General features: G+C 45.8%; 3 pseudogenes; all 3 read left to right on the top strand.

Moving 5' to 3' along the window:
- Gm8039 (predicted gene 8039) lies at positions 945-1,658 on the top strand (annotated as a pseudogene).
- On the top strand, positions 5,516-7,561 carry Gm8038 (predicted gene 8038; annotated as a pseudogene).
- Positions 8,787-9,555, top strand: Gm8035 (predicted gene 8035; annotated as a pseudogene).

Raw genomic sequence — 12,295 nt, 5'->3', positions numbered from 1 at the left:
AGAGATGACGCACCTAAGCCTCAAAAGACTGGAGGTCCCAGGGAGTTTAGAGGTCAGGTGTGGTCAGGTGGGGTGGGGGCATCCAAGTGGAGACAGGGTGGGGTGGGGAGGAAGTGTGGGATGTGGAACAATTGGAAGGGTGGATGGGGGTGGGGAAGGGTATGGTATATGGAGTGTAACAAATAAATTAAAAATAAAGTTCAATGAAAAGAAAAAAAGACATCTGTGTTTTTTCCGGCCTCTGCTTGTTATCAATAAGTTTGCTGTAACACAGTGGAGCAGGTGTCCTTATTCCCCGTTGAAACGTCTTCTGGGTACATGCCCAGGAGTGGTAAACTGTGTCCTCAGGTAGTACTATGTCTAATATTGTGAGGAACTGCCAAACTGATATCCAGAGTAGTTGTATCAGCTTGCAATCCCACCAGCACTGGAGGAGTGTTCCTCTTCCTCCAAGTCCTCAAATGCATCTGCTGCCTTGTCATGCATCAAAGGGAGGAGAGGTCATTGGTCCTATGAAGGGAGTCTCTATAGATGCCTCAGTACAGGGTAATTGAGAGAGGGTAGGTGGCAGTGGGGTGGGAGGTGACACTTCTACATAGGAGCAGAGGGAATGAGGATGGGTTAGGGGTTTTCTGGGAGAGCGTGGTGGAACTGGGAAAGGGAATAAATTCTGGAAATGTACATAAAGACTTTATTCAAATTAAAAAAGAAGAGTGGGGGGAAATGTACCAAAAAAAGAACAAAGAAGAGAAGAGGAGAGAAGAGAAGAGAAGAGAACCCTACCTTCTTAGACCCTAAAACCTTTTCATAGGTCCTCACCACTGAAACTTTCCTATTCTCAGACCTTACAAAAACTTTACACTGCTACTCTCCTCCGTCATATGACAGTTGAGGTTAACACCAAGGGGCAGGAGTCAAAGGGGATCTTAGACACTGGGATCAGGATGGACATCCTGATCTCAGAGTGTCTGTGGAAGCAGCAGTTGGTGGAGGACAGGAACCCCCTGGTGGAAAATTAAAGGTACTTCAAGCACTGAACAGTTGTCACCAAAGAAGGGGAAGCATATTGTGAAAGATGTGACTACAAGATACAGTCCAAAGAGGATAACCAGAAACCAATAAAGTCATCAAATCCAGTGATGGAATTTGAACTTTCAGAGGAAAAACTTCCTATGAGTCTTTGTAGTCAAGACGTCATCAAAAGACTGAGAGAGAGGAAGGAGAACCAATTAGACTGTTTTCGCTGAGCAATTATGATGCTTTCCAACGCTTAAGAAAAATAGAGATTCTTACACCAGAAGTGAGCAATTGTTCAAGGATTGATCTGAATGCAGCTTTGGGCAAGAAGGACCAGTAGTACTTGAATGAAATTGTGTGTGCTCAGGATGATGGAGAGGAGGACACTCAGAATGTCCTGAAAGGTCACGGGGAAAACATCACTATGGAAGAATAAGAGGCACCTGGGGAGTCCTTAGGGAAAGGTGAGGATTCTAAGGACATCGAGGGATCATGGATTCTAAGGACATCATTACCGAGATCCTGAAGTTTCTGCTTGGTGTTTGGGCCAAAGAACTGAATGCCAGAAGGACTACGTGAAGCAATGCGTTCAGGGTACACTGAAGAGTGCTACCCACCAGCAGACCGAGTCCTCCCTCAGAGTGGAATTACAGGGTTAATCAGAGCTATTACCAAGTTCTTTTTTGTTTTTTGTTCTTAACAATTTTTTATTAGATATTTTCTTCCTTTACATTTCAAATGCTATCCTGAAAGTCCCCTAAAACTTCCACCACATACCCTCCCCCCGCCTCCCTCACTGCTCCCCAACCCACCCACTTCTGCTTCCTGGCCCTGGCAGCTTCCTGGCCCTGGCATTCCCCTGTCCTGGGGCATATAATCTTTGCCACTCCAAGGTCCTCTCCTCCCAATGATGACCGACTAGGCCTTCTCCTGCTACATATGCAGGTAGAGACACGAGCTCAGGGGCTACTGCTTAGTCCATATTGCTGTTCCTCCTATAGGGTTACAGACCCCTTCAGCTCCTTGGGTCCTTTCTCTAGCTCCTCCATTTTGGGCCCCGTGTTCCATTAAATAGATGATTGTGAGCACCGACTTCTGTATTTGCCAAGAACTGGCATAGCTTCACAAGAGACAGCTATATCAGGGTCATGTCAGCAAAATCTTGCTGGCATATGTAATAGTGTCTGCATTTGGTGGCTGATTATGGTATGGATCCCTGGGTGGGGCAGTCTCTGCATGGTCCTTCCTTCAGTCTCAGCTCCCAACTTTGTCTCTCTAACTCCTTCTGTGAGTATTTTGTTCCCCATTCTTAGGAGGGCTGAAGTATCCACACTTTGGTCTTCCTTCTTCTTTAGTTTCTTGTGTTTTGCAAATTGTACCTTGGGTATTCTAAGTTTCTGGACTAATATCCACTTATCAGTGAGTGCATATCATGTGAGTTCTTTTGTGATTGGGTTACCTCACTCAGGACGATACCCTCCAGATGCCTCCATTTGCCTAAGAATTTCAGAAATTCATTGATTTTAATAGCGGAGTAGTACTCCATTGTGTAAATGTACCACATTTTCTGTATCCACTCTTTTATTGCGGGACATCTGGGTTCTTTCCAGCTTCTGGCTATTATGAATAAGGCTGCTATGAACGTAGTGGAGCATGTGTTTTTATTACCAGTTGAAACATCTTATGGGCATAGGCCCGGATGAGTTATTGCTGGATCTTCCAGTAGTACTATGTCCAATTTTCTGAGGAGCCGCCACACTGATTTCCAGAGTGGTGGTACAAGCATGCAATCCCACCAGCCATGGAGGAGCGTTCCTCTTTCTCCACATCCTCACTAGCATCTGCTGTCACCTGAATTTTTGATGTTAGCCATTCTGACTAGTGTGAGGTGGAATCTCAGGGTTGTTTTGATTTTCATTTCCCTGATAATTAAGGATGTTGTATTAGTCAGGGTTCTCTAGAGTCACAGAACTTATGGATAGTCTTTAGATAGTAAAGGAATTTATTGATGACTTACAGTCGGCAGCCCAATTCCCAACAATTGTTCAGTCACAGCTGTGAATGGAAGTCCAAGGATCTAGCAGTTACTCAATCTCACACAGCAAGCAGGCGAAGGAGCAAGAGCTAGACTCCCTTCTTCCAATGTCCTTATATTGTCTCGAGCAGAAGGTGTAGCCCAGATTAAAGGTGTGTTCCACCACACCCTTAATCCCAGATGAAAAGTTGTAGCCCAGATTAAAGGTGTGTTCCTTAAAATCGGAGATTGAATCTTCTGGAATCCATAGCCACTATGGCTCAAGATCTTCAAACCAAGATCCAGATAAGGATCTCCAAGCCTCCAGATAAGAGTCACTGGTGAGCCTTCCAATTCTGGATTGTAGTTCATTCCAAATATAGTCAAGTTGACAGCCAGGAATAGCCACTACAGAAGTTGAACATTTTTTTTTTCAGGTGCTTCTCAGCCATACCGGTTTTCTTCAGTTGAGAATTCTTTGTTTAGCTCTGTACCCCATCTTTTAATGGGCATATTTGATTTTCTGGAATCCAGCTTATAAAATTGCCAAGCTCCTGTAAGGCAAAACACAGTGTCAATAAGACAAAAAGGCCACCAACAGATTGGGAAAGGATTTTTACCAATCCTAAAACTTACAGGGGACTAATATCCATTCTGAGCAATTCTAAATTCCCCAGAAAGACAACTAGAACAACCACCTTCAGCCCCCAAGCCCAGGATCTGGGATGACAACTCTTGATAACTTCTTCCTGCTGAATACGGGAGTTGAGATATCTTTCAAGGAGGGCAGGGTAGGGAAAAATGGGAGAGTTGGGTAGGCCATAAGAAGGCCATGCCAACAATTGTTCTAGTCTCTGATGTCTAAGTTCTGATTGGATCCATCTGACAGGTTTAATGAGGCAAGGTGACCTGGACTCCATGACATTGGGAGTTCTAGAAGGCCAGTTTAGCAGGTCTCATGATGAATCTCACCAAAGCTGAACCATGTGCAGTCTACAAATCTCCAAACCAAATGGAAGAACCATCAAGGTATTTGTGTGGATTGTGTTAGTCTGTGGAGGATGTACAGAGTAGTTAGGCAAGAAATCCTGACCCTTGTGTGAGTATAAAAACGACAATCTTTTTATGGGCCAATTTTAAGAATAACTGATCCTAAGTCTTCATTCATGCCATGTGAAGGATGGCACAAAAATCTACATTTTTGATTGATTTTATTGAATCTAGTTCTTCATAAGATCTCACCGTATCATATCTGAACCATGAAACTCTGGAAGCTGTCCAGAGACTAATCACCTTATCTAAAAACACAGACACAGCTGGGAGTAATTGCACATGCCTTTAATCCCAGCACTTGGGGGGGGGGGAATCTGAGGCAGGTGAATTTCTGAGTTTAAGGCCAGCTTACTGTACAGAGTGAGTTCCAGGACAGTCAGGGCTACACAGAGAACCCCAATCTCATAACAAACAAATAAACAACAACAACAACAACAACAAAAACCAACCACAAACACAAAGCCTTTTTCCACAAATAAGTACGCCCTTTAGCTTGGAACCAGAATCAGTTTTAGCTTGACCTCTTACCCACAGGCAGATGAAAACTACAAAACTCTAAATCATCCCCATCTTGACACAAACAACGTATAACAACTAAAAAAATTTAACAGATGCTATTTAAGCCTTAATAAATTCTGGTTGATGTTTTTCATGTGTGCTTGCTTGTGAGTGCTCTTTTTCTCTCTCTTACACACACACACACAGAGAGAGAGAGAGAGAGAGAGAGAAAGAAATAGAGAGGTGAGGGAGAGAGAGAGAGAGAGAGAGAGAGAGAGAGGGCAAAAGAGCAGGAATATTCTTTGAAACATACTCAGGCATGACAGAAGTCTCCTGTGGAAGAGTGAATTTTCAGAAAGAACATTGACTGACAGAGGTCCAGGGGACTTCCTCCCTTTATCCAGAAGTGGAATGGCTATTCCTGGTTGTCAAGGTGGATATATCTGGGATGAACTACAGTCCAGAATTGGAGGGGTCCCCTTTGATCCAGATCTTTAGCTGAAAGACACAGGTTTCAGATCTGGATCTAGGCATGGAGATTAGGCCCAAGCAAGGTCGTACACACCTTTGCTCTCAGGAGATTAAGGCCTGGAGATATCAGAGTGAGTTCAAGGTCATCCTGGGATCAACAAGTCCCAGATCCAGGCGTGGTGGGTGGGACACACCCTTAATCCTGGCCACGCCCTCTGCTGGAGAGCAATATAAGGCCAGCAGAAGAAGGGCACTTCACTGCACTTCACCTGCTTGCATTTCCTTGTCAGCACTGCTGTTGGAAAGGACTTCTACAGAGAGCCAGCTGAAACAACCAGCCTAGTTGGGACCACCTGGTTTGTGTGAGCAACGACTAGATCCTGGGACTCGCTGCGTTCCCCTGCTGCTGCTGCTGCTGCTGCTGCTGCTGCTGCTGCTGCTGCTGCTGCTGCTGCTGCAGTCATGGCGTCATCCACCGTGGCCAAGAAAGAGCAGCGCCTTCCTAAAGTGGCCCAGGTCAAAAACAAAGCTGCGGCCGAGGTGCAGATAACTGCAGAGCAGCTCTTAAGGGAAGCTAAAGAGAGAGAACTCGAGCTCCTCGCGCCTCCACCTCAGCAGAAGATCACAGACGCAGAAGAATTCAATGATTACAAACTCCGGAGAAGAAAGGCCTTTGAAGAAAACCTCAGACAGAAGAGGACTGTGATTAGCAACTGGATCAAATACGCACAATGGGAGGAAAGCCTGAAGGAGCTCGATAGGGCTCGATCCATATACGAGCGTGCTTTAGATGTGGACTACCGCAATCTTACCCTCTGGCTGAAATACGCAGAGATGGAGATGAAGAACCGCCAGGTCAACCATGCCCGAAACATCTGGGACCGTGCCATCACAACTCTGCCCCGAGTCAAGCAGTTGTGGTACAAGTACACGTACATGGAGGAGCTGTTGGGCAACGTCGCTGGTGCTCGTCAGGTGTTTGAGCGCTGGATGGAATGGCAGCCTGAGGAGCAGGCCTGGCACTCGTACATCAACTTGGAGCTGAGGTACAAAGAGGTGGAGCGGGCCCGCACCATTTATGAACGCTTTGTGCTCGTGCACCCTGCTGTGAAGAACTGGATCAAGTATGCTCGGTTTGAAGAGCGGCACGCTTCTGTTGCTCATGCGCGGAAAGTCTACGAGAGGGCCGTGGAGTTTTTCGGGGAGGAGCATATGGACCAACACCTCTATGTGGCCTTTGCAAAATTCGAGGAGAATCAGAAAGAACTGGAAAGGGTGCGAGTTATCTACAGATATGCCCTGGATAGGATTTCCAAACAGGAGGCCCAAGAACTCTTGACAAACTACACCATCTTTGAGAAGAAGTTTGGTGAGCGGAGGGATGTAGAAGAGAGCATCGTGAGAAAACGCCGATTCCACTACGAAGAAGAAGTGAAGGCTAATCCGCACAATTACGACGCGTGGTTTGATTACTTACGCTTGGTGGAAAGTGAGGCAGAAGCCGACACCGTGCGGGAAGTCTATGAGAGAGCCATCGCCAGTGTGCCACCGGTGCTGGAGAAGAGGCACTGGAAGCGCTACATCTACCTCTGGGTTAACTATGCGCTCTATGAAGAGCTGGAGGCCAAGGATCCCGAGAGGACGAGACGCGTCTATCAAGCGTCTCTGCAGCTCATTCCTCACACAAAGTTCACCTTTGCCAAAATGTGGTTGTATTACGCCCAGTTTGAAATACGGCAGAAGAATCTGCCATTGGCCAGAAGAGCTTTGGGCACTTCCCTAGGCAAATGTCCAAAGAACAAGTTGTTCAAAGGCTACATAGCCCTGGAGCTGCAGCTTCGAGAGTTTGACAGATGCAGGAAGCTTTATGAGAAGTTTCTGGAATTCGGACCTGAAAATTGTACCTCGTGGATAAAGTTTGCAGAGTTAGAGACAATCCTTGGTGATGTTGAGAGAGCTCGGGCAATCTATGAGTTAGCCATCAGCCAGCCGCGCTTGGATATGCCAGAGCTACTTTGGAAATCCTATATTGATTTTGAGATGGAGCAGGAAGAGCCTGAGAGAACACGGAACCTTTACCGACGGTTGCTTCAGAGAACACAGCACGTCAAGGTGTGGATCAGTTTGGCTCAGTTTGAGTTCTCTTCTGGGAAAGAAGGAAGTGTGGCGAAATGCAGACAGATTTATCAAGAAGCCAACAGATCCATGAGACACTGCCAGGACAAAGAAGAGAGGCTTATGCTGTTGGAATCCTGGAGAAGTTTTGAAGGGGAGTTTGGAACCGTAGCAGACAAGGAGAGAGTAGACAGACTCATGCCAGACGAGGTCAAGAAGAGAAGAAAGGTCCAGGCCGACGATGGTTCTGATGCCGGATGGCAAGAATACCGGGACTACATCTTTCCAGAGGATGCGGCCCAGCAGCCCAACCTCAAGCTTCTGGCCGTGGCCAAGCTGTGGAAGAAACAGCAACAGGAAAGAGAAGCTGCCGGACAGGATCCAGATAAGGACAGGAATGGGAGTGCATTTGCTGTTTAGAAATGAACAGTCTAGAACTTTTACTTTTGGATTTTTTTTATGCATTTGCCCATTAAGGAGTTGTTTGACATCTTTGAATTAGGGTGTAAAATGCTCTTGGGTGTAACTATGTGTGAGAAACTGCAAGGAAAGAGACATTTGTGGAGCGCCGAGATCCCACAGACCCTGGACTACCAAACAGACAGCATACACCAGCGGAGAGGAGGCCCCAAACACACATACAGTAGAGGATTCCCAGGTGTGTGCTCGTTCAGAGATGACGCACCTAAGCCTCAAAAGACAGGAGGTCCCAGGGAGTTTAGAGGTCAGGTGTGGTGAGGTGGGGTGGGGGCATCCAAGTGGAGACAGGGTGGGGTGGGGAGGAAGTGTGGGATGTGGAACAATTGGAAGGGTGGATGGGGGTGGGGAAGGGTATGGTATATGGAGTGTAACAAATAAATTAAAAATAAAGTTCAATGAAAAGAAAAAAAGACATCTGTGTTTTTTCCGGCCTCTGCCTATTATAAATAAGTTTGCTGTAACACATTGGAGCAGGTGTCCTTATTCCCCGTTGAAGCTTCTTCTGGGTACATGCCCAGGAGTGGTAAACTGTGTCCTCAGGTAGTACTATGTCTAATATTGTGAGGAGCTGCCAAACTGATATCCAGAGTAGTTGTATCAGCTTGCAATCCCACCAGCACTGGAGGAGTGTTCCTCTTCCTCCAAGTGCTCAAATGCATCTGCTGCCTTGTCATGCATCAAAGGGAGGAGAGGTCATTGGTCCTATGAAGGGAGTCTCCATAGATGCCCCAGTACAGGGTAATTGGGAGGGTAGGTGGCAGTGGGGTGGGAGGTAACACTTCCACATAGGAGCAGAGGGAATGAGGATGGGTTAGGCGTTTTCTGGGACAGCGTGGTGGAACTGGGAAAGGGAATAAATTCTGAAATGTACATAAAGACTTTATTCAAATTACAAAAGAAGAGTGGGGGAAATGTACCAAAAAAAGAACAGAGAAGAGAAGAGAAGAGGAGAGGAGAGGAGAGGAGAGGAGAGGAGAGGAGAGGAGAGGAGAGGAGAGGAGAGGAGAGGAGAGGACAGGAGAGGAGAGGAGAGGAGAGAAGAGAAGAGAACCCTACCTTCTTAGACCCTAAAACCTTTTCATAGGTCCTCACCACTGAAACTTTTCTATTCTCAGACCTTACAAAAACTTTACACTGCTCCTCTCCTCTGTCATATGACTGTTGAGGTTAACACCAAGGAGCAGGAGTCAAAGGGGATCTTAGACACTGGGATCAGGATGGACATCCTGATCTCAGAGTGTCTGTGGAAGCAGCAGTTGGTTGGAGGACAGGATCCCCCTGGTGGAAAATTAAAGGTACTTCAAGCACTGAACAGTTGTCACCAAAGAAGGGGAAGCATATTGTGAAAGATGTGACTACAAGATACAGTCCAAAGAGGATAACCAGAAACCAATAAAGTCATCAAATCCAGTGATGGAATTTGAACTTTCAGAGGAAAAACTTCCTATGAGTCTTTGTAGTCAAGACGTCATCAAAAGACTGAGAGAGAGAAAGGAGAACCAACTAGACTGTTTTCGCTGAGCAATTATGATGCTTTCCAACGCTTAAGAAAAATAGAGATTCTTACAACAGAAGTGAGCAATTGCTCAAGGATTGATCTGAATGCAGCTTTGGGCAAGAAGGACCAGTAGTACTTGAATGAAATTGTGTGTGCTCAGGATGATGGAGAGGAGGACACTCAGAATGTCCTGAAAGTTCACGGGGAAAACATCACTATGGAAGAATAAGAGGCACCTGGGGAGTCCTTAGGGAAAGGTGAGGATTCTAAGGACATCATTACCGAGATCCTGAAGTTTCTGCTTGGTGTTTGGGCCAAAGAACTGAATGCCAGAGAGGACTACGTGAAGCAATGCGTTCAGGGTACACTGAAGAGTGCTACCCACCAGCAGACCGAGTCCTCCCTCAGAGTGGTATGACAGGGTTAATCAGAGCTATTACCAAGTTCTTTTTTGTTTTTTGTTTTTAACAATTTTTTATTAGATATTTTCTTCCTTTACATTTCAAATGCTATCCTGAAAGTCCCCTAAAACTTCCACCACACCCCCCCCCGCCTCCCTCACTGCTCCCCAACCCACCCACTTCTGCTTCCTGGCCCTGGCCGCTTCCTGGCCCTGGCATTCCCCTGTCCTGGGGCATATAATCTTTGCCACACCAAGGTCCTCTCCTCTCAATGATGACTGACTAGGCCTTCTTCTGCTACAGATGCAGGTAGAGACAAGAGCTCAGGGGCTACTGCTTAGTCCATATTGCTGTTCATCCTATAGGGTTATAGACCCCTTCAGCTCCTTGGGTCCTTTCTCTAGCTCCTCCATTTTGGGCCCCGTGTTCCATTCAATAGACGATTGTGAGCATCGACTTCTGTATTTGCCAGGAACTGGCATAGCTTCACAAGAGACAGCTATATCAGGGTCATGTAAGCAAAATCTAGCTGGCATATGTAATAGTGTCTGCATTTGGTGGCTGATTATGGTATGGATCCCTGGGTGGGGCAGTCTCTGCATGGTCCTTGCTTCTGTCTCAGCTCCAAACTTTGTCTCTGTAACTCCTTCCGTGGGTATTTTGTTCCCCATTCTTAGGAGGGCTGAAGTATCCACACTTTGGTCTTCCTTCTTCTTTAGTTTATTGTGTTTTCCAAATTGTATCTTGGGTTTTCTAAGTTTCTGAATTAATATCCACTTATCATTCAGTGCATATCATGTGAGTTCTTTTGTGATTGGGTTACCTCACTCACGACGATACCCTCCAGATGCCTCCATTTGCCTAAGAATTTCAGAAATTCATTGATTTTAATACCGGAGTAGTACTCCATTGTGTAAATGTACCACATTTTCTGTATCCACTCTTATTGCAGGAATCTGGGTTCTTTCCAGCTTCTGGCTATTATGAATAAGGCTGCTATGAACATAGTGGAGCATGTGTTCTTATTACCAGTTGAAACATCTTCTGGGTATATGCCCGGATGAGTTATTGCTGGATCTTCCAGTAGTACTATGTCCAATTTTCTGAGGATCGCCACACTGATTTCCAGAGTGGTGGTACAAGCATGCAATGCCACCAGCCATTGAGGAGTGTTCCTCTTTCTCCACATCCTCACTAGCATCTGCTGTCACCTGAATTTTTGATGTTAGCCATTCTGACTAGTGTGAGGTGGAATCTCAGGGTTGTTTTGATTTTCATTTCCCTGATGATTAAGGATGTTAAACATTTTTTTTTCAGGTGCTTCTCAGCCATACCGGTTTTCTTCAGTTGAGAATTCTTTGTTTAGCTCTGTACCCCATCTTTTAATGGGCATATTTGATTTTCTGGAATCCAGCTTATAAAATTGCCAAGCTTCTGTAAGGCAAAACACAGTGTCAATAAGACAAAAAGGCCACCAACAGATTGGGAAAGGATTTTTACCAATCCTAAAACTTACAGGGGACTAATATCCATTCTGAGCAATTCTAAATTCCCCAGAAAGACAACTAGAACAACCACCTTCAGCCCCCAAGCCCAGGATCTGGGATGACAACTCTTGATAACTTCTTCCTGCTGAATACGGGAGTTGAGATATCTTTCAAGGAGGGCAGGGTAGGGAAAAATGGGAGAGTTGGGAAGGCCATAAGAAGGCCATGCCAACAATTGTTCTAGTCTCTGATGTCTAAGTTCTGATTGGATCCATCTGACAGGTTTAATGAGGCAAGGTGACCTGGACTCCATGACATTGGGAGTTCTAGAAGGCCAGTTTAGCAGGTCTCATGATGAATCTCACCAAAGCTGAACCATGTGCAGTCTACAAATCTCCAAACCAAATGGAAGAACCATCAAGGTATTTGTGTGGATTGTGTTAGTCTGTGGAGGATGTACAGAGTAGTTAGGCAAGAAATCCTGACCCTTGTGTGAGTATAAAAACGACAATCTTTTTATGGGCCAATTTTAAGAATAACTGATCCTAAGTCTTCATTCATGCCATGTGAAGGATGGCACAAAGAATCTACATTTTTGATTGATTTTATTGAATCTAGTTCTTCATAAGGTCTCACCGTGTCATATCTGAACCATAAAACTCTGGAAGCTGTCCAGAGACTAATCACCTTATCTAAAAACACAGGCACAGCTGGGAGTAATTGCACATGCCTTTAATCCCAGCACTTGGGGGGGGGGGGCTCTGAGGGAGGTGAATTTCTGAGTTTAAGGCCAGCTTACTGTACAGAGTGAGTGCCAGGACAGTCAGGGCTACACAGAGAACCCTAATCTCAAAACGAACTCTTGCACGCTTTCTCACGACCGGCCAGGAAGAACACAACAAACCAGAATCTTCTGCGGCAAAACTTTATTGCTTACATCTTCAGGAGCAAGAGTGCTAAACTCAAACCCCACAACAAAAGCGAAACCCCGTCCCTCTTAAGGAGAGTTATCCTTCACCTAGGACGTATCACTCCCTGATTGGCTGCAGCCCATGGCCGAGTTGTTGTCAAGGGGAGGGCAGAGTACATGGGGTGGAGAACTACTCTTGGCACATGCGCAGATTATTTGTTTACCACTTAGAACACAGCTGTCAGCGCCATCTTGTAACGGCGAATGTGGGGGCGGCTTCCCACAGTTCCCCCTTTTCTATTAATAAAAGCAATAGGCCACCCATATTAATGAGAGTGGAGATAGAGGTCA

The sequence above is a fragment of the Mus musculus genome, chromosome 6 (genome assembly GCF_000001635.26).
Source record: "Mus musculus strain C57BL/6J chromosome 6, GRCm38.p6 C57BL/6J".
Lineage (NCBI taxonomy): Eukaryota > Metazoa > Chordata > Mammalia > Rodentia > Muridae > Mus > Mus musculus.
The sequence above is the reverse complement of the archived record's forward strand: the minus strand, read 5'-3'. Positions and strand labels throughout refer to the sequence as shown.